Source organism: Protopterus annectens, chromosome 1.part1, assembly GCF_019279795.1.
Source record: "Protopterus annectens isolate FY-2018-M chromosome 1.part1, PAN1.0, whole genome shotgun sequence".
NCBI classification, from domain to species: domain Eukaryota; kingdom Metazoa; phylum Chordata; order Ceratodontiformes; family Protopteridae; genus Protopterus; species Protopterus annectens.
Window position 1 is genome coordinate 438,006,563 of NC_056726.1, and position 27,605 is coordinate 438,034,167.

General features: G+C 39.5%; 1 protein-coding gene across 1 annotated transcript in view; it reads left to right on the top strand.

Annotated features, from left to right (window-relative positions):
• CHADL (chondroadherin like) overlaps positions 1-27,605 on the top strand; it is a 210,041-nt gene that overhangs the window by 50,048 nt on the left and 132,388 nt on the right. The gene's annotated exons all lie outside the window — the stretch shown is intronic.

Sequence of the window (27,605 nt, forward strand, 5' to 3'; positions counted from 1 at the left end):
ACAGTATTTTTCCAGAATTGTGTTGGTGAGGTAGAGGTTGATGATGGGTTGTTAACACTATTAGAGCATTTCTGAAGCTATGAAAGGGTAATATATATATAGTTAATGTAAGTTTAAAATATGTATTAAAGGTTTACTTGTGATAGGACTAGCTAGTTTAAGGAACTAATTGATTCATTTATTTTTGGCCCATTACCACTGATTTCAGATAGCCAATATGCCTTCTAACTCTGCCTCTCCGTGGACCACTGCATTGTGGGGCATACCCTCAATGCATCCTTTTGCTGAGTGAGTCTTGTCCCTTCAGATGGCAAGACCTTCTTGTTCATTAGACTATGGATAGCCCTGTAACCAGACAGCATCAGCCAAAGGGTGTATCTCCAGGTTGGTGCTAACCTCAATCTCAGTCTCTTTAGGACATTAGTAATGGGAAATAATCCCCTTTTCTATACTTAGGTGCACTGCCTGCTAATACAGATCTCATCAGGTCAAAACAAGTAAAAGCAGAAAAGCCAGGCAAATAATCTATGATTTCTCTATTCCATACAAAAACAAAAAACAAGAAGAGTCTGAGGATTCCCATTTTTCTCAAATAATCTTGCTTTATTTACCTTAGATAAGTGCTTCCATCTGAAAACTTCATCTGATCTATCAGGTAAGAGTTTTCATTTCTAAATGTATACATTTTTAACATTGCCAGAGGCAGTCGAAGGTTTCATAGTGTTACAAAGGAGGGGGAGGGGCTGGGACTGGCTTGGGGCCAGCTGCAATAACAAAACAGAGGAGAATAAATCAGACCCAGGACAAGGTGAAAGAAACAGTACAACTAAGGGATCCATGTCAGGTAACTCCTGTATAAACCTACTCACATATGACACTTGATGGTACTGTTAAGCAGAATTAACCATAAAATATCAACAAAAGGGTCTTCTTTTCATATTTTCTGTTAGTCAAAATATCTGTCTCATAAAGATCGCTTGTTTACTCAGACTAACACATTGTAAATTAGAACTTCTAGTTTTCCTTCTCTAGATTTAACTAATCTCCCTATGCATCTCTTTTATTGTGATTTATTTTCCCATTTAGTGTCAGAACAGTTTCGTGAGCTCTTATCTTCTCTGCTAAATGAACACTGATTTTAATGCAACATGAAGAAACGATGTTTAGCTTTATGGCAGGCTGTAATCTAGTCTAAAGTTTCAGGCTCATAGTCATATAGACAGACAGAGAGGCATATACACACACACACACACACACACACACACACACACACACACACACATTGTTTGTCTCTGAGGTGTAGTTGACATACTAAGGATTCAAGCTCTACACTTTCTACACTGACATTTTATACATCATTTTTAGCCAATAAGGAAAAACTGATGCACTTTGCTTTCTAGGTGTATATTTAAGTACTGTGTCTAACATCTGTAACTTAATAACTCCTGCTAACTTGACAGCTCAAGTAATTGCAAAACCATTGCTGGTCCAATAAAAGGTATTATATCACATCTGTTTTCCATTTTCTTTCTATTTTTGTTAGTGGACTAGCATGGTATTTCTTAAATTTTTCTGTCTACTTGTGAGGTGTGGTACAACTCAGCGTCTGTTGCATAGAGAGAAATAGTTTTCTTTAAAACTGTTAATTCTGCAATGTTTCTGTACTCCTGCAAAATATCGTCCCAGCCAAAAGCCTCAACAGAGTACAAGGTTGTACCCCTAATCCAAGACAGAGGATCATAGCATGCAGTGAAAAATGATGTCCACCTTCCCAAAGCTGAACGATATTCTTAAGTTATTTCTTTTTCTGTCAGTGAGGAAGCAAGAGCAGGTTGCTGTTTTAAATCCAGAAGTTAAAACATCAAAAGAACAGTTTTATATTTGAAACTAAATGGATTTGTCCTAAGGTAGGCCGAGATTACTGCATTCTTGCAAAAGAAAAAAAATCTTAGTATCACTTTAAACAAGCAACAACAGTATTCGTAGATTTATTACCCATGCTTACATATAGAGTGTTACTGCACAGTCCTTAAAAAGTAGAATTACTTCCTATTAAGGAACAAGTAGTTCTATTGGTGTGATCACTATTTCACATTTAGTTTTATGCAATGGTTCTGACACCAATCATTTGTCTGATGTAGACCCTCCCGAAGGCTATCTACATCATTAAGTGATTCAGTGATTGGCCCCCAGATTGCAGTCATTAGCAAACTGTCATCCAGAGGCCTTCCTCATTAGCCATGACTTCAGACAATTATATTCTGAACAGAAGTGATCCTAGCACTGAGCCCTGTGTAACACCACTAGTAACCGGCCTGTTGCTAGATCTGGATTCACCCACTTTAACCATGTGTCCTGTCCATGAGCCAACTGGCTATCCATCTGGTGACGTAGGGATTTATGCCCAGTTTGAAGAGTTTATTTATAATACTTGAGTGGGGAAATGGGGAATTGTTTCAAATGCTTTGACCACGTCTAGGTAGGCAGTATGTACTGTTTTACCCACATCCATGGCCTGGGCCACTTTCTCAAATAAATCCACCAGATTCTGTAGACATGACTTACCCTTGACAAAGTTGAACTGGGTTGGATTCAGTGTTTGGAGGTTTCCTGTGTCAGTATTTATCAGGTTCATGATTATTCTTTAGATGTTCTTACATATAAGACTAGTTAAATTTATAGGCATGTGATTTCCTGGGTCAGTAGATATGCAGAGGAATTAATGTTGCGGTCCTTCACTCTATCGGGACAAAGCCGGTCTGGCAACTGTGGTTAAATAGAGATCCTAATAGGCTTGATAAGTCCTAATTTAAGTTGTTTAAGAGGCAACCTGGTATATTGTCAATCCCCGTTGAAGCAGAGTTTTTAGACAGTACAGTGGCAACCTTTTCTTTGCTAATAATTGGCAATGGAGTAGTGCAGAGTATTTCTTGGGGGAGAACTGGAGGTGATGGAGAGGTGAAATTTGAGATGAATTTGTGTCAGCCAGCAGATTTGCTATATCTTCTGGCTTATAGGTGATGTCATCTGCAACTAATTCTGCACATTGCTGGATGTTGCCCTTAAGATTGTGGACATAACTGAAAAATGCCTTATAGTTATCCTTAGCTTTGGAGGTTATTTCTACCTCAAAGTCTGCCTTCAGAGATTTGACTAGCTCCCTGATTCACTTTTTTAGACTAAGAGACATTTTGCTCTACTGAGCACTTTCCCTATTACTTCTTGACATGATTTTCTTTCTGTTGTACAACCGATTAATAGCAGGGGCCCACCAAGGTGGCTTGTTTTTGAGGGTTGATCTGGGTTTATTTAGGTCTGCTACTGCAGTTTCTATGCACTTTAGATGTTATTTTTTCCTTATCAAGCATGGTAAGAGAGACATCAGTGTGTCTCACAGTGGAGTCTCCTATGACCTGAATATTGGTTGTGAAATGTTTTGCCTTATGGGCTTTGTGGTTGAAACATGAGATGTGGCTTTATGTGTTGTGATGGGGACTGTCTTGATTGTGTGCATGTGAAGTGTAAGAAACCAGAGTTCTGATGCCATGGCTTGCTTAATAGTTTATTGTAGTGAGTAACATATAATATAATAGCAGCAGATATAAATGTCACAGCAGCATATTTAAATGATATATAGCGGCATAATATATCCAGTAACAGAAAGCACAAAGGTAGTTTAGTAATGATATCTGCACAAATGATGACACCATTGAAAAAATTCAACCAGCTGTGCCTTCAGTCCATTGAATGGAACGCATACATGTCACCAAAGATTGTAGATGAAATTATAAAAACAACGACCATAGATCCAGTACCAAAAGTTTTATTGCACACAAATCCCTAGCGCCTCGGCTTACGCCTTCAAGGAGAATAACTTCAAAAGTTTTGCACACCTTTTTATACATAGAATAATTAAAATATTTAATTATTAATTAAACAATTAACCATTAAAAATTCTCCAATTACACTCTAAATTCATGCCCCTTGGCTCCAAAGTGTCATATTTAAGTATAAAAACAGTTTCCTTATACAATAATTTCATTTTTGTTTTTTCTTCACTTTCACATGTATTTAAACTTTCTAAAACCGTGGCTACCAAACCATTATGATCACCATTATGAAACTTTTTAAAATGTGTAGCAACAGGACTCTCTACTTTACTATGCTTTAGGTCCCTCAAATGTTCCTGTAATCGCACTTTAAAAGCCCGTTTACTTTCCCCTACATAGAACATATTACAAGGGCACTTCAATGCATATATTACTCTCTCTGTATTGCATGAGTAGAGTCCCATAACATGAAATTGTTTACCATTAATATACTGGAAACTCCTACTCACATGCTTACAGGAGATACATTTACCACAAGAATATGTGCCCTTAGTTGTCACATACATATTAATGTCCAAATTTAACTTTGGTGTTGAAAAACTTGCACGGACCAACATGTCCTTTATGTTTCTCCCTCTCTTATACGAGAAAGTAATATTCTTGGGAAAAATTGATGTTAATTCTTTATATTTAAATAATGATTTCCAATAATATTTAATCATATTACTAACTTCTGTAGAAAGTAAATCATAAGTTATAACCATAAAAATCTTTTTTAATTCATTTCCTTTAGAACAAATATATGTTTTCTTTTTGTCATTTTGCTTCCATATTTGATTAGCATCCTGATTATAATTTTTAATGCTATTTAGCGAAGACATCACTTCATAAGCATCATAGCCCCTTTCAACATATACTTTTGCTACTTTATCTAACTCATCATTAACTGTATTATTATTTCTATATAACCTATTTATTCTTAAAAATTCACCATAGGGTAATGAATTAAGAAGATGTGGAGGGTGACAACTCCGTCCATCTAATAAATGTATATCATTTTCAAATTTTCGAAATATTTTTGTCATTACCTTACCATTTATATTTCCTTCTAAAACTATATCTAAAAAATTCACTTTATTTCCAACTTGGAAACCATCAAATTTTAGACCAAATTGATTCATTTGTAATTCATTCTGAAATTGATATATTTCTGATTCACCACCTTGACAAATAAAAATTAAATCATCGATATAACGGTAATAACCAATAACATATTTAGTAAAAAACTTCATTCTATACAAAAATTCCATCTCAAAAAAATTCATCATTGCATTCGCATACATGGGCGCGAATCCCGCACCCATTGCTGTTCCTTTCAATTGATGAAATAATTGTCCATCAAAAATAAAAAAAATATTTTTTAAGCAAAAATCTATAAGATCCATTCTATTGTAGATGAAATTGCTTGAAACACAATGCATCGAGCAATTTCATCTATGGCCTGTTACATCAAACACAACAAACATCATAATAACATAATTAGAGAAGTAATCAATATGTTTACATTTGTGATCATCCAATTCTGAACACAGTGTGCCAGCCAATAGTAAGTGTAAAAATCTTAAATCATATATTACATATAAACAACCAGACTCAGGAGAAAAAATGGCATTTAAGTAATATATTAATTGTACATATATTCATATATCTTATGTTTCATCAGTGAAGTAAATTGCCAACTCACAGTATAATAAAAAAAACATTGACTGCATATATGGTCCAAAAAAAAAAAAAAAACAAAAAACATTTTCTTCCAGGAGGCAAGCTTCCTGTAGCAACCACACCTCTCTCTCTCTCTATGTGTGTATATATATATATATATATATATATATATATAATGTAAAATGTATATTAACTTTGAGAAAACACAACAGTGAAGAAAAGGAGAAACTTCTGTACTCTTCTGTTCAATGATCTTGCATGTGCCTGTGCACACACTCACACTCATGCATGCACAAACGCCGTACACACACACACACACACACACACACACACACACACACACACACACTGCACACAAGAACAGTGCCTTTTTAAATAGAATCAACCAAAATCACCACCCTCCTTTCAACTTCCTTTTGACAGGCAGGGTATTCCAGCTGTTGTACGCTTAGTCTATCTCACTTCCCACGTGTGTGTGTATGTATGTATGCGCGTATGTGTGTTTAAATATATATATATATATATATATATATATATATATATATATTATGTAATGACAACAAATGGGGCCTACATTTCACAGTTAACCATCATGTAGATACCATTAGCTTCCTTGATGTGTTGATCAATAGATTACCTGATCATACTTTAAGCACGCAGGTTTTTAGGAAGTATCCTCAATTTAACACCGTCCTCCATGCATCCAGCTTTCATCCTCCCCATATAGCAAGGAATATCCCCAAATCACAATTCATACGAATGAGGCGCATTTGTTCTCAAGAACCTACTTTTCAAGAACACAGACAGAATTTGACCAGGAGATTTAGGTCAAGGGGATACCATATGGGACATGTTCTGCGGGCCAGCAACTGGGTAAATACATTAAACAGGGAGGATCTGTTAACTGAAGAAGGCGGGTTATTTGAACCTGCCGAAAGCGCTTACGTTCATCTGGTTGGAATCGTGGAATAAACCTGTGCTTTTTATTTCTCTTATTGTGTGCTGTCCGTGTCTTTTGCAGTTTTAGTTTGGTTTGGTGTGTGGATATCGTTTTTATGGCGGACGACACCGGAGAAGGAAGCACATTTCCTACAGCAACACCGCGAGTTTTAAGGCATGACAGTAATGACTCACAGCCTAATCTAACGCAGCTGATTGAGGTGCTTTTGCACCGAGTGGATGCCTTAACCCAGAAGGTAAATGCCTTTTCTAGTTTGGCTGACCCACAACAGTTTCGACATTTCAACAACATTAATAACAGCTCCTCCAATGCTGTTTCCGACGCAGGATCTATCCCCAACGGACAAGGTTCACCCAGGCTGGTTTCTTTTCCACAAACCAGCAGTGACGAGATTGTCAGAAGTCCGCAACAGCCTCCGCTATCTGTGGCCAGTCAACCTTTGAGAACCGTAGTGGGACCGTCGGAACAGGACAGAAGGTATGGTTCTGCTAACCAGCAGGTTGACGGTATACCTGCTTTAAACAGCTTTTTAAACAATAATCGTTTTTTTGCTGTTAATAATTCTACGGAAGGTAATACAATACCTTCCGTGGCTGAAAATAATTATTTAGACATTAAGATCGATTTGCTGGACACAAAACTATTCAAATTTAAAAAGCTCCAGCTAGAGACCGCTTATTTAGAAGAATGTATAAGAAACAAAGTGGTTCCCAAAGGGCTACGCCAGTGGCGTTTTCCGGCTGGTTTAACTGGGTCTTCTTCTTTTTACAATGAACTTATTGAGCTTTTTGATAGGCAAGGTTTTGAGTTTCTACATGCTTTAATTGCCTATTATAATACTGATATCAGTAAGCTGAAAAACGAACTAGAGCTACTGGAAATTGATATTAAATCACATGCTGACTTTATTAAATACAAACATGACTACTGCAGAGTTTTTGTTAGCATCAATGCCAGCATTGATAAATTGATTGCTAATAAGAAAAAGAAGTTAGCACGTGATATTAGAGAGTATGCTAACAATGAAGCCTATCCGAAATTAATACAGGCTCAAATACCAACAGGAGCCTATTCACCAACTGATCCCTCTCATGTTGAGCAATCTAGGACTACTACGAACAACATCAATAACAATGGGGGTAATAATAGACCACCTGTTAGACGTAGTCCAAGATTAAATGGCAATAACAATAACAATATCAACTTTATGGTAACAGATGGTGAATTACCCTCTGTTTCTACAGACTTTCCTGGTATCAATAACAATCCAGATAACCAGGATTTTCAGATGGTCAACAATTACAGGGCCAACTCTCGCCCTCAACCTCAGAGACAGAACAATTCAACGAACAGGAGACGTGGCCGCAGGAGATGACACAAGAGCAGAGCATTGGAATAGATCCAATAGTGTATAAAAGCTCTAATGGTGACTTTACAGTATATAATTATACTTGCCTAAGTATTGCACAAGACATCATTGACTTTTTAGCTAAGGACTTTTCCTTTGTCCCAGGTCGTAACATGGATATAGGTAGACTCATTGTTGATTTGAAAGTTTTTACACGTAAATTAAATTTAAACCAACTAATGGGTAATAATTCATCAGCTGGTAGTCTACTTAGAGTGGCCAGTACCTATAACCCACCTTTATATGGAACTTTACAAACATTTGAAAAAATTTGCGAAATGGACCTGTGGGCTATTAGAAATCAAACTATATATAGTACTCAAAAAAATCTGTACAATATTACCCCCCTACAAAAAGACTTTATAGAAATGGTAAAAGATTGTCAGATTAGGGTCATGAAACCCGACAAGGGTGGGGGTTTAGCCTTCATGGACCATTATAAATATGTTGAGTACCTGGTCGCACATCTGGAGTCACCAGCTTACCAAATTTCATCCATCAATGAAATTAATGGAGCCTATAGAAAAATTAATAGCATGCTTTATGATTTACTTTTGGAAGGATACATCAACACTGAAACTCTCAACTACCTCACTATGTCAGCTCCTAAAATTCCACTCTTTTTCGGCACCCCGAAACTCCATAAAGGACTCACTTCGCCCTCATTTAGACCAATAATAGATGGTAGAGGGTCTATAACTCAGGGATGTGCCAAGTATGTGGATAATATTCTGAAGCCTTTGATCAACTCAGAAATCCACATATGCAAAGATTCTTGGTCCTTCCTTAAAAACATTAATACCCTCATATATAATGACAGTATGTTGTTTCTCACTATTGATATTAGGGACCTATATACTGTCATTCCCCAACAAATTGGTCTTGCTTGGGTCAGAGAGTTCATGTTGCGTAAAAATGTTGATCATGATGTCATCAATTTGATCGAAACTCTCTTAGAAATTGTATTGTCTAACAATTTCTTCACCTTTGAGGGGAAGTTTTATCTACAAACTTCGGGTGTGGCTATGGGCTCGCCCTGCGGGGGATCTTTTGCCAACGCAGTTCTAGCCCATTGGGAGTTTAATTACCTATTTAAAGAAGAACTTTTTTCAAAATATGTCTCCTGGTATACACGATACCAGGATGACATTTTTTGTATATGGGAAGGTCATAGCGACCTGATCCCGTCATTTATAGAAAAAATTACTAAACTAACTGATTTTCTTGAATTCACATATAAATTTGATGACACAGAGATTAATTATCTTGATATTACATTAATTAAAGACTCGCTTAATCAAAAGTTAAAAAGTAAAATATTTAGGAAGCCAACATATTCTAATGCTTTTCTTCATTTTTCCAGCAACCACCCCTACCACCAAAAGAAATCGGTGGTTAAGGGTCAGATGGTGAGGGCAGCCCGTATGGTTAGTGATCCAGATGACTTCTATTTAGAATGCAATAACCTTTTTGACATGTTCATTGCCAGAGGTTATCCCCAGCGATTACTATCTAACATCTTAACTGAAGTCACTAATAAAAGGCAGATTGGACACTTCATGCCCTTGCTTTCTGACCAAAGTAATAATGATCCACAACACTTGAATGATCATTTATACCCAACAACTTCAGGTAACATCAATTCTATAAACGAAAACAACAGATTCAATATTAGTTTCATACAGACTTATTGTTTTGATTCTTTTAGAATCAGAGAAGTTGTGAATAAAAATTGGGAGATAATAAAAGAAGATAAAACAATGTGTTCTTTATTGGGGGACTGCCCCAAAATTACATACAGAAGGGGGGAAAATTTGAAGAGCATTTTCCAAAGAAATACAGTTCGTAGGTCTAATAGACAGTGGGGTATGTTTAGATGTGGCGTATGTCCACAATGTAAATTCATTAGAGTAACAACAGCATGCACAATAAATGAGAAAGAATATAAGTGTAATGGGCATTACAATTGCGATTCTAAAGCCATCACTTATGCAGCTATTTGTGATTCCTGTAAAGCCTTCTACATCGGTAAAACCGAGAGAAGGCTAAAAAATAGAATCTATGAACATCAATATGCTGTTAAAAAACTCAATGTTAATAATGCTCTTGCAAGGCATTGCCTTGAGTCCCCAGGCCATGGGTTCCATTTTTTTGTATTACAACAGCGTGAGATTGATCTAAGAGGAGGGCCATGGCAGATTTTGTTAGAAATTGATGAACTGCTTTGGCAGATCAGGACTAGGGCTCATGTCTTCCCTGGTATTAATGAAAGTCTATCTATCAAATGTGTATTGAAATGGCTATCTCTTAATAGGTAAAAAATTATAATTATAATCATAATTATAATTACATGTATACTTATTTTCATTAATTATTATTCAAACCCCGTATAGGGCTAAAAAAGCCAAATGGCCATTTGCAATATAAGATGTAAATATTACCTAGAATTAATGGGTTGCTAATGGCCATTTCTTAAATCACATCAAGGCATATTTTTATTACATATTTGGTTATTGTATTTTATTTGTAAGTGGGCATTATATTTGGTATATCAGCTCCCCTGTTTTAATTCATAAAATCATTAGAGTGGAGTAATTCATTCAATAAACATTGGCATCAAATGGTCACCAATGTTTAAACTTAATAATATTGTAAAACAAACTTTTTTGTCAATTTTTCTGTTTTATTTTTGCTAATATATGACATGTTTGCAGTTATAGGACTTAACTGCAAACAGGAGCATAAAGCGAAGTTTTAGATATGGTTCCTAAAAAATCTATGCATAAAATTAGCCTTGTGTTCCCTCCTTGTATATGGCTTCAGTAGTAGAAACACCCTAATAGGTTTCATAACAACATTAACAGTATGTAAATATGAAGCATTAGTGAATATAACAATTGGTTGTATTCAAAATATGGATAAGGTTCTAAGTTCATAATACTTCAAATGTTTTTAAAGAATTTGTTTCGATTTTTTAAGGTTAGAAATGTAATAAGGCATTTGGACCATTAGTTTCCAGTTCTTTAAGGTTGTCATGGTTTTATTTAATTGCAGAATGCACTTCACCTTGATAGGTTAAAGATTTTTAACATGAATGTATATAATAAATGTTTTGTAAATTCGTGGTTGTCTGAAGAAGGCGGGTTATTTGAACCTGCCGAAAGCGCTTACGTTCATCTGGTTGGAATCGTGGAATAAACCTGTGCTTTTTATTTCTCTTATTGTGTGCTGTCCGTGTCTTTTGCAGTTTTAGTTTGGTTTGGTGTGTGGAGGATCTGTTAACTTACAAATCACGGGATGAACATAATTCACAACTCATTAGATTTGTTACCACATATGCAAGGAGTTCAGATGTACTTATCAATAGCATACACAGACATTGGAACATATTACAGTGTGATCAGGAGTTATCGAATATGTTGCCGGTTCGATGTCTGTTTTCATTTCGTAAGGGGAAAAATTTGGCATCCTGTTTCAACCATTGCAAACATTCCCATGACAATAGCTGGTCTCAAGTGACACAAACTACCCTGACAGGTGAACCTTTGATTGGATGTTTCCCATGTGGCCATTGCATAAACTGTGATAAAATAGCTAAGTCTAAATAGTTTACGAGCAAAAACTGTGGCATGGTGTATGACATAAAATTTTTTGCTAATTGTAGCAGTGACTGGCTTGTATACTTAGCCACATGCACCTGCGGATCTTTCTATATTGGTCAAACATCTCGTCCCCTCAGGCTGAGAATCTCTGAGCATGTAAGTAATATCAGGAATAAAAAATCCAACAATGCATTATATAAACATTGCATGTTGCATAAATCAGCCAAATTTACATTTATGATTATTGACGTGGTAAAGGGTAACAAATTAAACAAAACAGGTTGGCATTCCATTCTAGACTCTAAGGAGAAAAAATGGATTGTAAAGTTAGGTGGATTATTTCCACCTGGTCTTAATGAGCAATTCTACAATGAACCAATGAGGGTGTTGATGCATGTATTTGAACAGTAGCATTTGATTGATTATGTTTACACTGATGAAGGCTGTGTTTCTTACCAGCCGAAACCGGTCTGGTTACTTGTTTTTATGCTGCTTTAACTAATAAACTTCTTTCAGGTCACAGTTTGCTGGCTCATTGTTTTTCTGGATGTACCTTGCTTTTGGAGCCATGCAATTGCTTTCGTGCAGGAGGACTTGTTTGGTGGCTGCCTTTTTAAGCCTAGCCATGCATCCCAAATCTCTGACAAGTTCTGATACCCTTGATAAATGTAAGCATGTGCCTGGGAGATGAACCATTTACAGGTTACCTCAGTCCATTAGAGACATAGGTACCAAACCAGGGATGAATTTCCAGTTTCTCATCCAAATGTCCAAGTTGCATTTGAATTGGGTTAGGGAAGAACTCTGCTTTACATGGATGGGGAGCTCATTCCATAGATGGGGTAGTCTCTGGGATACATACCTATCTCTCCAGCAGGTCTTATTTATATCACAGACAAGGTTTAAGTCTTTAGAACAGGTAACTCTGGTGCTGTTTGTTTTGTGGATATGCAGGAGGTCCATCAGGGTGGGGTCTGACAATGCCCTGTATGCTAGGCATAGATCTCCCCTCAAAAGCCTGTAGGAGACAGAATACAGGGATAGGGCCTTGAGGCAGTCTGCATAGGACATATTACTTACGCCCTGTATTCTTTTAGTGAGGAACCTCTGTGGATGTTCCATTTGTTGGATATACCTGGTTAGGTACATACCAAAGGAGGCATTGTACTCAATGATAGGTCTGCTGAATGCCGGATACAGTTCCTTGGACGTAGATGCCATACATTTGTTTATAAGTTGTGCAACATTAAATGATTTCCTCACCACTGTAGACATGTGATGATCAAAGGCTAGATTACTATCTATGTGTGTTCCTAAGTCCCTGACTACTAGGTCAGTTCTAAGGGGTGTGTTGTCAATATGATAGTTACCAGGGATGGATGACTTCCCAAAGCATACTATTATGCATTTCTTGGCATTTAGTTTTAGTCCATGGCTCTGACACCAGTTGTTTGTCTGTGTCAACCCCTCCTAGAGAACATTTATGTCAGTGTGAGATTCAATGACAGCTCCTAATTTGCAATTATCTGCAAATTTAGTCAGCCAGAGACCATTGACATTGGCCTTGACTTCTGAGAAGTAAATGCCAAAAAGGAGTGGTCCATGGACTGATACCTGAGGGACTCCACTTGTGACTGGACTCTTTGTAAAGGTGAACTCCCCAATTCTAACTTTCTGGGTCCTGTCTGTGAGCCAGTTGGCTATCTATTGGGTGACATACGACCTCTCGAGTTTGTCAACAATACCCCAGTGGGTATTGTGTCAAATGCCTTGGCCAGGTCAAGGTAGGCAGTGTAAATGACTTTGCTCTCATCCATTGCTTGGTGACCTTCTCAAAGAAGTCCATCACATTGAGTAGGCATGATCTGCCCTTGGCGAAACCAAACTGGGTTGGGTCCAGTGTCTGGAGGTTTACTATATCTCTGTTGATCATCTCCATGATAGTTCTTTCCATGGCTTTACATACAGGACTAGTGAGACTTATGGGTCTGTAGTTTCCAGGGTCTGTAGAAGGCCCACCTTTGTGCAGAGGGATGATTCTTGCCTTTTCCAATTCATGATGCACGAAGCCTGTTTGGAGGCTACAGTTAAATAGTAATTCTAGAGGCCCTGATCGGTCATGTTTCATGCTATTTAGAAGGCATCCTGGGATACTGTCTGGGCCCACTGATGCAGTGTCTTGGTCTTAGAGAGAGCATTAAGGACCTGTTCCCTAGTGATTGCAGGAGGGAGTTATATTTGATGATATTTTCTGAGGGAGGTTTGAGGGGAGGAGAGAGGGATAAAGTTGGAGCTGAGTTTATCAGCCAGTAGGTTTGCTATATCTTCTGGCTCAGTATAGGTGGCTCCATTTACAATGAGCGCCGCACACAATTGTGTATTGCCTTTGAGGTTGCGGACATAGCTAAAGAATGCTTTGTGGTTGTCCTTGGCCTGGGTGGCCAAACTTACCTCAAATTTAGCTTTGTTAGACTTTATTTGTCCTCTGCGTTGTTTGTTTAGTTTGATGAGAGTGCTTTTATCCTGCTGGGTGCTGCACCTCCTAATTTTTGCCATGATTTTCTTCCTCCTGTTATGCAGCCAGTTGATTTTGTGATTCCACCAGGATGGCTTGTTTTTTATTTTAGTTAGTTCTGTACTTCTTCCTGGTGGGTACAGCTGCCTCTATGCAGTTATTAACATGCTTGTACAGGGTTCCTGTGAATAGTTCTGTATGCAGTTATTAACATGCTTGTACAGGGTTCCTGTGAATAGTTCTGCATAGGCAGCAGTGTTCTCAGGGTTTATGGGGACTTGAAATTTTGCCAGGTTCTCACTTAATAGCAGAAGGTTAGCTTTAGAATAGTTCCTGAATATTCCAGGTTTAGCTGGAGGTCCAGGTTTTACTTTTACTTCAAAGGAGACCATTTTGGGGTCTGACCTTACCAGGGAAGGCATTACAGTAGGGGGTGTGCAGCAGTTTTCCATATTAGTGAGGGCCAAATCCAGTATGGTTGCATCCCTGGTTGGTGTATTGACAATCTGGTCCAGGGAGTTTGTGTTTACAAAATCCAGGAATCTCTGTGCATGTAAGTTTGGTGTTGTATAGGATTCCCAGTCAATAGTGGTGTAATTAAAGTCACCCATGAATATGGTATTAGGTTGGATGGTTAGTGTTTCTAATAAGTTTAAATACATAGTATGGGTTTCCTGTGTCATGGGGGGACCTATAGCTTGCAAGGAAGTGGTATTGGATTTTACCTATGGTGATTTGAACATGGATCATCTCAAGTGCATTGTCCTGTTTGACCAGCCTTGAAGTGTATTTGTTTTTGATGTAAATAGAGACACCTCCACCTTTGGTCCCTGCCTGTGAAGTAGCTGGCCTAAATGTGTGGAAGGCATTATAACCTTGCACTGTTGGTGTGCTATCTGCAGATTTAAACCATGTCTCAGTGACCCCACAGACATCAGCATTCTTTAGGGTAAAGAGAGCTTCTAGAGAGTGGTGTTTTTTGTTTAGACTCCTAGCATTGAGTAGTAATACCTTTAGATTTTCTTGGTTTTGATTTGCTATGTCGGAAGTACTTTCAGTTTGGCACTATGGGGGAAGACAATGTTTTAGCTAATATTCAAAAGCCTAGAGGAGAGAGGTGCAGACCATCCCTGGCAAAACAGCGTGGTCTGTTGACCATCTCCTTCCATGCTGACAAATATTGCACCCCTTAGAATGACACCAGAAACTAAACCAATTATTAAAGCCATCTTTTGTTCATGTTGTGGCATCATCCTTGGAGAAGGTAAAATGCTGCTCAGTGCTAGGCTCATACAAGCCTGAGACACATATTCCGAGAGCTCCATGATGTCACTCTTCATATAGTCTAGGGAGGTACGTGTCAGGTCACTTACTCCCACATGGACTATGATTGAGTCATATCGGTAATCGTGGTCCAATAACCTGAGTGCATGTGTAATGTGACAGATCCTAACCCTTGATAAGCAACTGACCATAACTTTCTCCTTACTCAGTCTGGTGAGAGGGACATCAGTGTGTCTCACAATGGAGTCTCCAATGACTATAATGTTAGATTATGTAGTGACTTGCCTTATGGGCTTAGAGGTAGAGGCTCTATGATAAGTATCTCTATGTGTTGATGTAGGTGTTGTTTTGAAAGCGTGCATTTGGGGCTGCTGAGGGTATTTGTTACGTGTACTTCTAGGAGGTCTTTGTGGTTTCCATTGTCCTATGATGTTGGAAGTCAGGAAAAATGAATAGGAGAATAACAGGTAGTGGCTTGATGGCTACAGGGTGGTGGCAACTTATATATTAAAACATTAAATTAAATAATTTTTAAAAAGAAACATTGCATGGAAGTGGAAGGTTCTAGGAAAGGTGAGGGAGGTAAAAATGGAGAAGATGCAAAAAAGAACTGTATGCTATATTTGTTGAATAGGAGAACGATCACTGGATGTATGGAGATAAGAAGGAGAGGTGAAGAATGCAGAAGAAAGGGATATATGAGAGATGTTAAATAAGTGCATGGGCAACAGAAGACAACACAAAGAGAGAATGATGGTGAGATGTGAGTGCTTATATGAACTGAGTGGCAAATCAGTGGACATTGTTCAAAGTCGTGTGTAATACAATATTATTTAATCTGACGTGCATTATGTCTGTATAAAGGATTGCATTTGTATTGTGTTATAAACAATTAGCCATCAAAATATATATAGAAAATCAATAGCAAAGAGATGGAACTTAAACATACAAGAATGACTACTTATAGACTTTGGTAGATCTGTCTGGTGTATGACTAGATGTGTTAAATGAAAACTGGAAACAGTAAGCTGTGGGGGCTAATGATCGGCAGGCGGCGCAGGAGGCAGCACTCAGGAAAACAATGGGCCAGATTCAATAAATCCTACACTATGTGTACACTAAGTATACACAATATGTATTAAAGAACATTCTTATCACATTTTTTGTGCTTTCTAGTCACTCAGAAAGAGTACATTAAGTGGACCTAATTAACAAGGATATAGGGAAACTCCAAACTTTAGATCCCACTCAATTTGGTTTTGTGAAAGGTAGATCTTGCCTGCTCAACCTGGTTGACTTCTTTGAGTCAGTCACCAGAGCTGTGGATGAGAGTAAGGCAGTTCCTACAGCCTACCTCGATCTGGCCAAGGCCTTTGATACCATTCCTCACTCAAGAATTATTGATAAACTCACCAAACTAGGCATCAACCACTATATCACTAGGTAGGCTGCAAATTGGCTCACAGATAGAACCCACAGTGTGAAAGTAGCAAACTCCAAGTCAGACTGCCAACCAGTCATGAGTGGAGTCCCACAGGGATCTGTCCTGGGTCCTTTCTTGTTTGGCATCTACTTCTCAGAAGTCCAGGCCAACACAGAGGGACTCTGGCTAACCAAGTTTGTAGATGACTGCAAACTGGGAGCCATTATTAAATCCCCAAGTGATGCAGCATCCTACAGAAAGGCCTCACTGAGACCAATGACTGGTGTTGAAACCATGGCCTTAAACTTAATGCCAAAAAAATGCGTCATTATACCCTTTGGGAAAAACTCATTTCCCACTAATTACCACATCGTTGGGAGTCCACTAAACACTGAAGGCATTATAAGAGATCTGGGGACACAGGTTGACAGCAACCTCTTCTTCGACCACCACATTGCCACTGTGGTCACAAAGTCCTTCTATGTAGCACATCTCATTACCAAGGGTTTTGCATCCAGGAAGAAAGAGGTCATCATCTCTCTCTACTCTTCTCTCATTAGGCCAATCATCGAGTATAATGCTCCATTTGGCATGTACCTCACTAGACACATGCAACAGTTGGAAAGGCCACAAAAGTACCTCATGAAGAGGATCCTAGGCCTGAAACACATGTCCTGCACGGACAGACTCAAAAAACTCCAGCTATCCTCTGTCTTATATCGTCTACTAAGAAGTAATCTCTGCTTGACCTACAAAGCCATGTCTGACCCAGCTCTGTTAGAAATGCTACATTTAAAGCAATCCCAATCCCTCCACACCATATTCTGCAGAGACCTCAACCTCATTACCACAATCAACAGAACATGCTGGGGGGGACAGGTTCATAACCCAAAGACTGCCCATGCTCTGGAACAGACTTCCCAAACATGTCAAGCAGAGCACGTCACTGGCCGTCTTCAAGAGAAATCTTGATGAGTGGATGGGAAATAGAAATAGAAAGTTAATCTCGGGGATCACTCCAGTGGCTTTGCTTGATAGAGGCACTGGGAACTAACGTCGGGCGGCACGATGCCAGGGTACTTCTATGGCTTAGGCTTGTAAAGGCTCCAAAGCCATTAGCCTAGTACACACTTATGAACCTATGCACCTACTGGTAGACTATACTTTGTGGTAATCTTTATGAATCCCTGTCAATATTTAAAGCTATAATAATATCAGTAAGAATACTAAAATTAGGAGAAAGAAGGTGTGAGTTATGTCTGTGTTGTCTGTTTGCTCAAAACCATGTACACTTAATGTACACTTACTAAAGGCATTATTGAATCCTGGGAATATGTTTATACGCATGATACTGAATGAGAGTGACAGTCAAGAAAATAATACACTGCTTGTGGAGACTGATGCCATTTGGAGGTACAGACAGCAGTGGGTTGTTAATGATTGGAAGAAGTTCTAGTGGATCTGTGTTTTCTTCATTGAATGAACCAGTGATGTTCAAGGCTTCCTGAAGTAAATTAACAAATTAGGTATCTGGAAAAGTATCATTCTGATGAGTAAACAATTAAGAATTTCCTTTAACAATAGTAAGTAAAATGCTGTTTCTCATTCAGTGTTAGAGGGTCTATCTGTTGTGCTGGCTGTTAGCTTACCCTGTAACGAAATAGGCAAGTATGCATATATGTTAGTGTGCTGTGGGTTCAACTCCACATAGGGGAAACATATCATCTATGACAAAAAAGTATGAATTAACAGTAAGAGTATGGCAAGTATATTTATGTGTAGGTGTGAATCCATTGAGATGAGCAATTAGCTGTATATCCTATTAAACAGTAGAGCTTTTGCATGATATAAACATGTTTAACTCAACACAAAAATGACATATATTTTAAATAATCACACATTTATTCTAGGATTAACAACCATCCAGAATTCTTCCTGACTGTACAGAATTAAGGGGCACTGTCCGGAAAATGGCGACTGCCTTTTCCAGACAGTATATTGTCCGGAAAAAGTAAAATCAATTATTTACAGGATTACCTTAGTAAATAAACTTTCATTTTTGACATTATAATTTTTTTGCAAACGTTTAAATCAAACTTTAATGTAAGAATGTATTAAACTATCATTAATCAATCAGTGAACCTGCCGAACCATCCATCCAGCTGTCTGCCTCTCACTCACTCACACACACACACACACACACACACACACACACACACACACACACACACACACACACACACACACACACACACACTCCAACATTTTTGTCCTCCTGCCAATCAGAAACAAGTATGTTCCCTGTCTGGTTCAGTGGCACGCATACTCAAACGGCATTGTTTTTCATAGTCTATGGTTAGCACAAGGCTGGCGGTACAAGGGACATTTGCTTCAGATCGTTTGTGTTTGTACTGATCATTCTTTTGCTTTGGTTTGTGCTTTTGTATTGCAGCAGTGACACAATGTACAACATGCCATGGTGTTCCTTAGGGAAGGATTGTGTCCTGGGCTTACATCGGATATAATGCAGGCTTTGAAGGCCCAGCACATCAGAACAGGTAACCAATCTCATCCATGCGGGATACAGCCAAGCCCTGGTTTCTGTCAGTGTGTGATACTCCTGCAGCAGTTTGGACCATGATCTTATAGTTTTATTTTGACCAAAACACCTGCAGTGTTTGATATGTTTTGGGGCAGTGAAATAGATATGGTCCAAAGTGGTGACTGTAGATGTTTGAATGGCAGTTAAAAGGGGAGATATTGTTAATGAGGAACTTTAAAATGCCAAATATAAATTGTAACACCTTGGCTGCAGACACACCTAAAAGCAGGATTATTATTGGCAAATTACAAAAGGCTTTACTCAAGCAGGTAATAGTGCAGTCTGTTTAAGAAAGAACAGTCAGAACTGGTAATCTCATCTGTTGAGACAGAGAAAATCTGAAACCTGGATGTGAATACTTGTTTTGGAAATAAATGATTATCAAATAGTTTATCTCACCATTAACTTCAGTTGCTCTTACAGCTCCTTTTAGGAAAATTAATACCTCCCCCTTTATTATGCTAAGGTTTATAGCTGAAGCCACTTACCTTCTTTACTGATAGTCCTTACAAGGCAGTGGAAGATAGTATCCCCCTACCTTTTTCTGTAACCATTGACTGCTGCCCAAGGGTAAGCTTGCTCTGCACTACCTTTGCTACACTTTGTAAGGCTTCACTCCCCATCCCACCCCAACATAATTTCCTTTATATGTTGCCATTTCAACATCTCCAAGTAATCACCTACAGTTCCTCCTGTTCAAAGTACCTTCTCATTCAGCCCTCCTCAGCTTAGCATACCGCTTAATGAGCTCCTTTCGTATCACTAGGCTTATTCCAGATTTCTTGCTGTAAGAGGTTGAGAGGGATGGGGGAAGTAGGTGTGTATATGCCTTACAACTGTACAGATTTTCACAGAATGTCCACATTTTTGCCTTATACTTTTGGTCTGTTCCTCATAAACATGGTCTTTTCTTTGAAAATCACTGGGATGATTTAAGGATTAAAGTTACTAAACAATGACATGCATTTGAGTTTCAGACTTCATATCCTTCAGAAAATGCATTCTAACACAAATACTGTTATTATAGCAACTGTTTAAGTTTATAACAGAAATATATAAAATGTGCCCCTCGTTTTGGGCCTTTTATTCCCATTTTATTCATCTTGGGGAATGGTGCAAGTTTTAGAATAATTAGATATATACTTATCTCAAGATGAGAGTACATTCATCAGAAAGTCATTTAGCATGAAACATCTCTGCAGGTAATACAGGTCAGCATTATTTGGCCACAATGCTAAACAGGAAATGATACAAGCTCAGAATAATGAACTACATTTATTGTACCCTGATAATGCTCTTTATATGTCCATTGTAAACCTATCAAGATAAATAAAAATGAACGGGGACTCATGGTTTGATGCTTTTTTATTATTTAGACTATTGCTAATACAAATGGGCATTGTCACAGCCCGAACTTGCAAAATAATTGACTTGACACCATCTGTTGCATTCTTTGGCAAGTGTTTCAAAGTGTAACTCAGTGAATTAATTCACATGCCCCAAATGTATTTATTTATCATAGCTTATCTGTCTACATGCCTGCCTGTCTATAACTGGAGAAATAAATGTTCCTGGGTCCTTCTTTACTGACCTCTCTCTCCCCCTCTTTGTTTTTTTTTGTTTTTTTGTTTTTTCATAGTAAGGTTTCAGACAGTTTGCTCAGGTTCATAAAGGACAGATTTCTGGATAAGCATTTGCTGCTTTATATTTAGTAAGTAAACAGAGACATATATTCTTATGGATTTTCATCCTAGTACAATATTGTAATAGAGACTTCATAAGCATTCTTGATTTCACCAACTTAGTTCTGGGACAAAATATCCTCCTATCTGTCTTGAGGAAAGTGGAAAAAGCCTCTATACTGAAAGTGTAAAACCCATAATTGAGAGTCCTACATCTATAAAAACGGTGTGAATAGCACAGAATTACACTGAATCTCCAAACTTACAATAATGTCATTAAAGCTTTATTCACCTGTAACCCATAGTTTGGGGACTGTGCTTCCCCAATACATGCACACACTTGTTACCAACATATACTAACTCCAGAATCATTATACTTTGGATCAGGGAGAATATTCCCAGGTAGTAAAACTTCAAACTTAGCATGTATATTGCACTTTTAGCCTAAAAGACTCACACAGTTGTAGACCTTGCCAATTTAAAAGGAGCTCAGAGAAGCTATTGACCAGTAATGTGAGCCCTTTTTAAGGAAATACCTTTCCTTGTCCAAACATCTTTCAGAATAAATTGTCTATCCTGACACAAAGAAATCTCATCAGTCCAGTCCTGAAATCTTTTTGCATTTGGTCCCTGCCTTTCCTATAACTAGTGTAGTCCAGGTACAGATTTGCTGTATCCAGGACTGTTGGTAAGCTTCTGAGCCCCCCAAGACCTTCTGTGTTGGAGAGAAGCCTTCTAGCTTATCAGTGGGAGTGGTAAGCACTAGGTAAACTATCTACCACAGGAGGAATGGTTTCTGGCCCAGAAATTATAGTTTATTGGTTGTTTGGGAAGCTTTTCCATCTCTTTCAACCTTCTGATTTAAAAGTTTGTGTTTGCGCTTGTTTCCTGCCTTTTCTGTTACTAGTCTAGTCCAGGTACAGATTTGCTGTATCCAGGAATCTTTGTAAGCTTCTGAGCCCCCCCCAAGCCTTTCCATGTTGGAGGGAAGCCTTCTAGCTTATCAATGGGAGTGGTACGCATCAGGTAGCCTATCTACCACAAGAGGAGTTGTCCCTGGCCCAGAAATTGTAGCTATTGGCTGTTTGAGCAGTTTTTTTCCATCTCTTTCAACTTTCTGGTTTGAAAGGCACACTTGTGCCTGTTTCCCGCCTTCCCTATAACTAGCCTAGTCCGGTTACAGAGTTGCTGTATCCAGAACTGTTAGTAAGATTCGGAGCCTCCAACCTTTCTGTGTTGGAGGGAAGCCTTCTAGCATATCAGTGGGAGTGGTAAGCACTAGGTAGCCTATCTTCCATGGGAAGAGTGAGTTTTGGCCCAGAAATTGTAATTTATTTGGCCGTTTGGGCAGTTTTCCATCTCTTTCAACTTACTGGCTTAAAAGCCTATGTTTGTACTTGTTCCCCACCTTTCCTGTAACTAGTCTAGTCCAGGTATAGATTTGCTGTATCCAGGACTCTTTGTAATCTTCTGAGCCCCCAAGCCTTTCTGTGTTGGAGGGAAGCCTTCTAGCTTATCAGTGGGAGTGGTAAGCATTGGGTAGCCTATCTACCACAAGAGGAGTGGTTCCTGGCCCAGATATTGTAGCTATTGGCCGCGTGGGCAGTTTTCTTTCCATCTCTTTCAACTTTCTGGTTTAAAAGCTGCACTTGCTCTTGTTTCCCCCTTTCCTGTAACTAGCCTAGTCCAGATACAGAGTTACTGTATCCAGGACTGTTGGTGAGCTTCTGAGCCCCACAAGCCTTTCTGTGTTGGAGGAAAGCCTTCTAGCTTATCAGTGGGAGTGGTAAGCACTTGGTAGCCTGTCTACCACGAGAGGAGAGGTTCTTGGCCCAGAAATTGTAGTTTATTGACCATTTGGATAGTTTGTCCATCTCTTTCAACTTTCTGGTTTAAAAGACCACATCTGCGCTTATTTCCCATCTTTCCTGTAACTAACCTATTGGGTAGCACTAGAAAGCCTTAAACTGATACAAGCCTTCTAGCTTAGAAGAGAGACTTTGGAGTGATTAAGTATCAGTTTTCTGTACTTTCTTGCTGTGCTTAACTGTTTTCGCCTAAACGCAGATTTTCCAGCGTTTATTGAGATTTAAAAGCTAGTTTTTTCACATATTGTACTTATTTGACTGCCTGCACTTTTAAAAAGGTGTTTTTGGTTTAAATAATTTAACTGTTGTATGCTACAAACTAAAGTGCGATAGCCTTTTCTGATCGTCTGTAGTCGTTTAAAGCTGTTTTAAGTGTATTTTTTACTGTTTTTGCCTTATCTTTTCAAAAAAACTAAAACATTCCTTATTTCCCACCTTTCTAAGCTAGTATAATCCAGTTTTCAGGCTAGTGCTGAATTCAGGGCTGTGATACTAGTTTCTGAGTTGCCCATACATTACTTGGATAGAAGGAAGTTTCTCTGTTCACCTGTGAGAGAGGGGAGCTTTGAGCAACCTATCTGTCCCTGGAGGAGTGGTTCTAGCCCAGAAGTTAGTAGTTTATTGGCTGTTTGGGGCTAATTTCTATCTCTTTAATTTCCCTACTATAAAAACCGCGTTTGCACGGTTTTGCGCACCGGGCAGTGCTGGTTAGTTATGGTTAAATTATTCCCGGCTCCACTAAGTCTCCTCTTCGGTTTTTCCCTTGAAACTAGTCTAACTCTCAACTTAAGCACTCAAAAATCATCTTACAGCCCAGCACTTGCTCAGACCTAATAGCAAGCACTAATATACCCTGACACTGATTGCCCAGCAGGGCAAGGCTCTTTATTCACCCCTCACCAACCAAGCAACTAAGCAGCTCACCCTACTATTCAGGCTTGACTAAAGGGCAACTTTAGGTGCTCTCTCAAGTCCAGCTGGTGAATCTGGGTATCCTGAAGCAATGTTACAACTGCCTCATGTACACAAACAACCCTCTCCTCCTACCACAAAACACCAACATATGCGAGAGATGCAATTATACAGCCAAACTGGAAGCTAAGCTGTCTCCACCCAAGACTGAAACAGTCAAGAGGAGAAGGTTAGCACTTGCACCACACCTCCAGCCGCACACAGACCTACTAAAACAGCACTGGCAAAAAATACACATAAATACATAAAATCATACTCAGAGGCTCTAAATAAAAACCTGCAAACGCATCAGAGATTTCCAAAGCAGACACCCAAACAACCTGCACTTCCCGTCACAAACCAGACAACACATAAAACACAAAATCAGTGTGCCGCACAATCACAGCCCTTAAGGCGAAATAACATACCTAACACACTAGTAATAGGTGACTCTATAGTCAGGCACACTGACGTCCCACTCACTAGGCTGGACAAGCAGAAGGTTACTGTTTGCTGCCTGTTGGGAGCCAGAATCCGCCACATAACACAAACACTCAGGTCACTCCAGAACAAGTACAAATATGACTCTGTCATTGTTCATGTTGGTGTGAATGACCTGAGATGTACCTCCCTGGACTACATGAAAAGAGACATAGAAGAGCTCTCTGATCATGCAGACTAGGCTGCTATGACCCTGACCCTGAGTAGCATCCTGCCCTCACCAAGAATGATACCTCAGTATAAAGAAAAAATAATCAATTTCAACAATTGGATAAGCTTCTGGTGTCATTCAAAGGGGATCCAGTGTCTGTCAGCCTGGGACGACATGCTCGACAAGCCACATTGCTTCCCAAGAGATGGCTTGCACCTGTCACCCCTAGGCTTTCGAATACTGGCCAAGGCTCTTGCTGCTCCCATAGTGCCTTTTTTAGGCAAGGCTCATAAGTCAAACCCACCTCCATAAACAGCACAATTAGCAAAAAACTAAGGGTTATGCTACTCAATGCCAGGAGTTTAAATCTCAAAATGCACGAGCTCGAAGCACTCCTCAGTATGGAGAATGCTGACATCTGTGCAGTAACTGAAACCTGGTTCAAGGCTCCAGAGAGCACCCCAGCACTACCGGGCTACAACTCATACCACACGTTTTGTCCACAGAACAAGGACCAAAACACAAAGGAGGGGGGGGTGTATCCATATTCATCAAGGATACCTAACACCTCCAGGTTAGTGGCACAGCATGATACCTCTGAGATCATCCATGTGCAACTAACATCGGGCAAATCTGCAATGCAAATTGTGGCCTGATACAGATCACCCTCCATGACCCAGGACCACCACTCCACCTTTCTGGAGACACTGGAAAACATGAAGGTCCTACCGAACACCCTGATATTGGGCGATTTCAATTACCCTACCATTCAATAGGAAAACTACTCGAGTACAAATTCCCAGGCCCAGCGCTTCCTGGAATTTATCAACTCAAACAACCTGGATCAGCTGGTAAACTCCCCTACCAGAGGTAAAAACATATTGGACCTGGTCATCACCAACGTGGGCATCAGGTGTTCCACACCGGAGGTCAACCCGTCACTGGTTAGATTAGACCATAAACTAATCATTTTGGATGTCCACATCCCACCACCACCCCCAACTAAGGAAACCACAGTAAAAAACTTTTCTAAAGCAAACTTCACCTTACTTAAGACAGAGGTGGTAAGTTTCACAGCCCCCACACTAAAGCATAACGCTGCTTAAGATGCAGAAATCTTTACAAATGCACTCTATGAGCACCTACAAGGATACATGGATCATGCCATACCTAGCAAAACTAAGATTCACTCCTCTAAGAGAAGGAAACCAGTTTGGTGGACCCCTGCAATAAACAGGCTATACAATAGAAGGAGGAAACTAGTTCAGAAAAAAAGCAAATCCCAAGAAGGAAAGACATCCCTGATCAGTATCAGTAAGAAACTAAGGTCCCTCATGAAATCATCCAAGGCTAACTTTGAAAGAAAAATAGCCAAGGATTCAAAAGATAACCACAAAGCCGTCTTTAGCTATGTTACGAATCTAAGTGGCAACTCACAGATATGCACTGAACTAGTGCAAAATAGCACAAAATATACCGAACCTACTGATATTGCCAATATCCTGGCAGATAGATTCAGTGCAAACTTCACCCCCCCCTCACCTCCAAAAGGGCCCACAACAATACCGGAAAAGTGTAGTCTCCCAAAAATCACAGGTGAAAACAGCCCTTTCAAAAGCCAAAAACACAGCATCAATGGGACCAGATGGTGTCCCAGGCTGCGTCTTGCATGAACTACAGAAAGAACTAACCACCCACCTAAACACGCTGTTCAACCTCAGCCTCTCCACAGGTTGCGTCCCCATAGAATGGCGCACAGCAACGGTTATTCCTCTCTACAAAGGAGGGGCCACAACTGACCCTAGTAACTATCGCCCCATAAGCCTGACTAGCCTGGTCTGCAAGGCTATGGAGCACATCATCATGGAACGCATTAGCAAAGACATTGGGAAATTCCAAACACTTGACCCGACCCAGTTCGGCTTTGTTAAGGGCAGATCATGCCTACTAAACCTGGCTGACTTCTTCGAGACAGTCACCAAGGCCATAGACGAGGGAAAGGTGGTTCACACAGCCTACCTTGGTCTTACCAAGGCTTTTGACACCATTCCTCACTCGGGTATTACAGAAAAACTCACCAGCCTGAACATAAACCCCTACGTCATGAGATGGGTTGCCACCTGGCTTACAGACAGAACTCACACGGTACAAATAGCAGGCTCCAGGTCCGACTCTAAACCAGTCACAAGTGGTGTCCTGCAAGGCTTGGTCCTGGGACCCCTACTGTTCGGCATATACAGTACAGGCAAACACAGGAGGACTATGGCTAACTAAGTTCGCCGATGACTGCAAACTGGGAGCCATAATTGACTCTGGCTTAACCGGACATCCTCCAAAAGGGCCTTACTGAGATGGACACCTGGTGTCAAAGTCATGACCTCAAGCTAAATGCCAAAAAATGCAGTCATCCTGTTTGGGAAAAACAAAACACCCATGAATTACCACATAGGTGGCAGCCCCCTTAATACAGAAGGGGTAATAAGAGATCTGAGGACCCAGGTAGATAGTAATCTCTCCTTTGAGAATCATATTGCCAAAGAAGTTAGGAAATCCTTCTTTGTGGCCCATCTAATTACTAAAGGGTTCGCATCTAGAAATAAAGAGGTTATAGTGCCCCTCTACTCGTCACTCATTAGACCCATTATAGAGTACAATGCCCCATTTGGGATGTACCTCACAAGACACTTCCAACAGCTGGAAAGACCACAAAAGTACCTCACCAAGAGGATTACTGGCCTCAAACATATGTACTGTGCAGCCCGACTGAAAAAACTCCAGCTGTACTCAGTAGCATATCGCTTACTCAGAGGTGATCTCTGCCTGACTTACAAAGCCATGTCCAACTCAGAATTGATGGACATGCTCCACCTAAAGAAATCCAAATCACTGCGAGACATGCTCTCTATTGAGCTAAACCTTGCCACAACAATAAATAGAACACACTGGAGGGATAGATTCCTGTCACAGTGACTCCCCATGCTTTGGAACAAAATTCCAAATTACATCAGGCAGAGTCCCTCACTAGCACTCTTCAAGAGAAACCTTGACGAGTGGATGGGTAACAGAAAATACACCCCTGGGATCACTTCATTGGCTCTGCTTGAC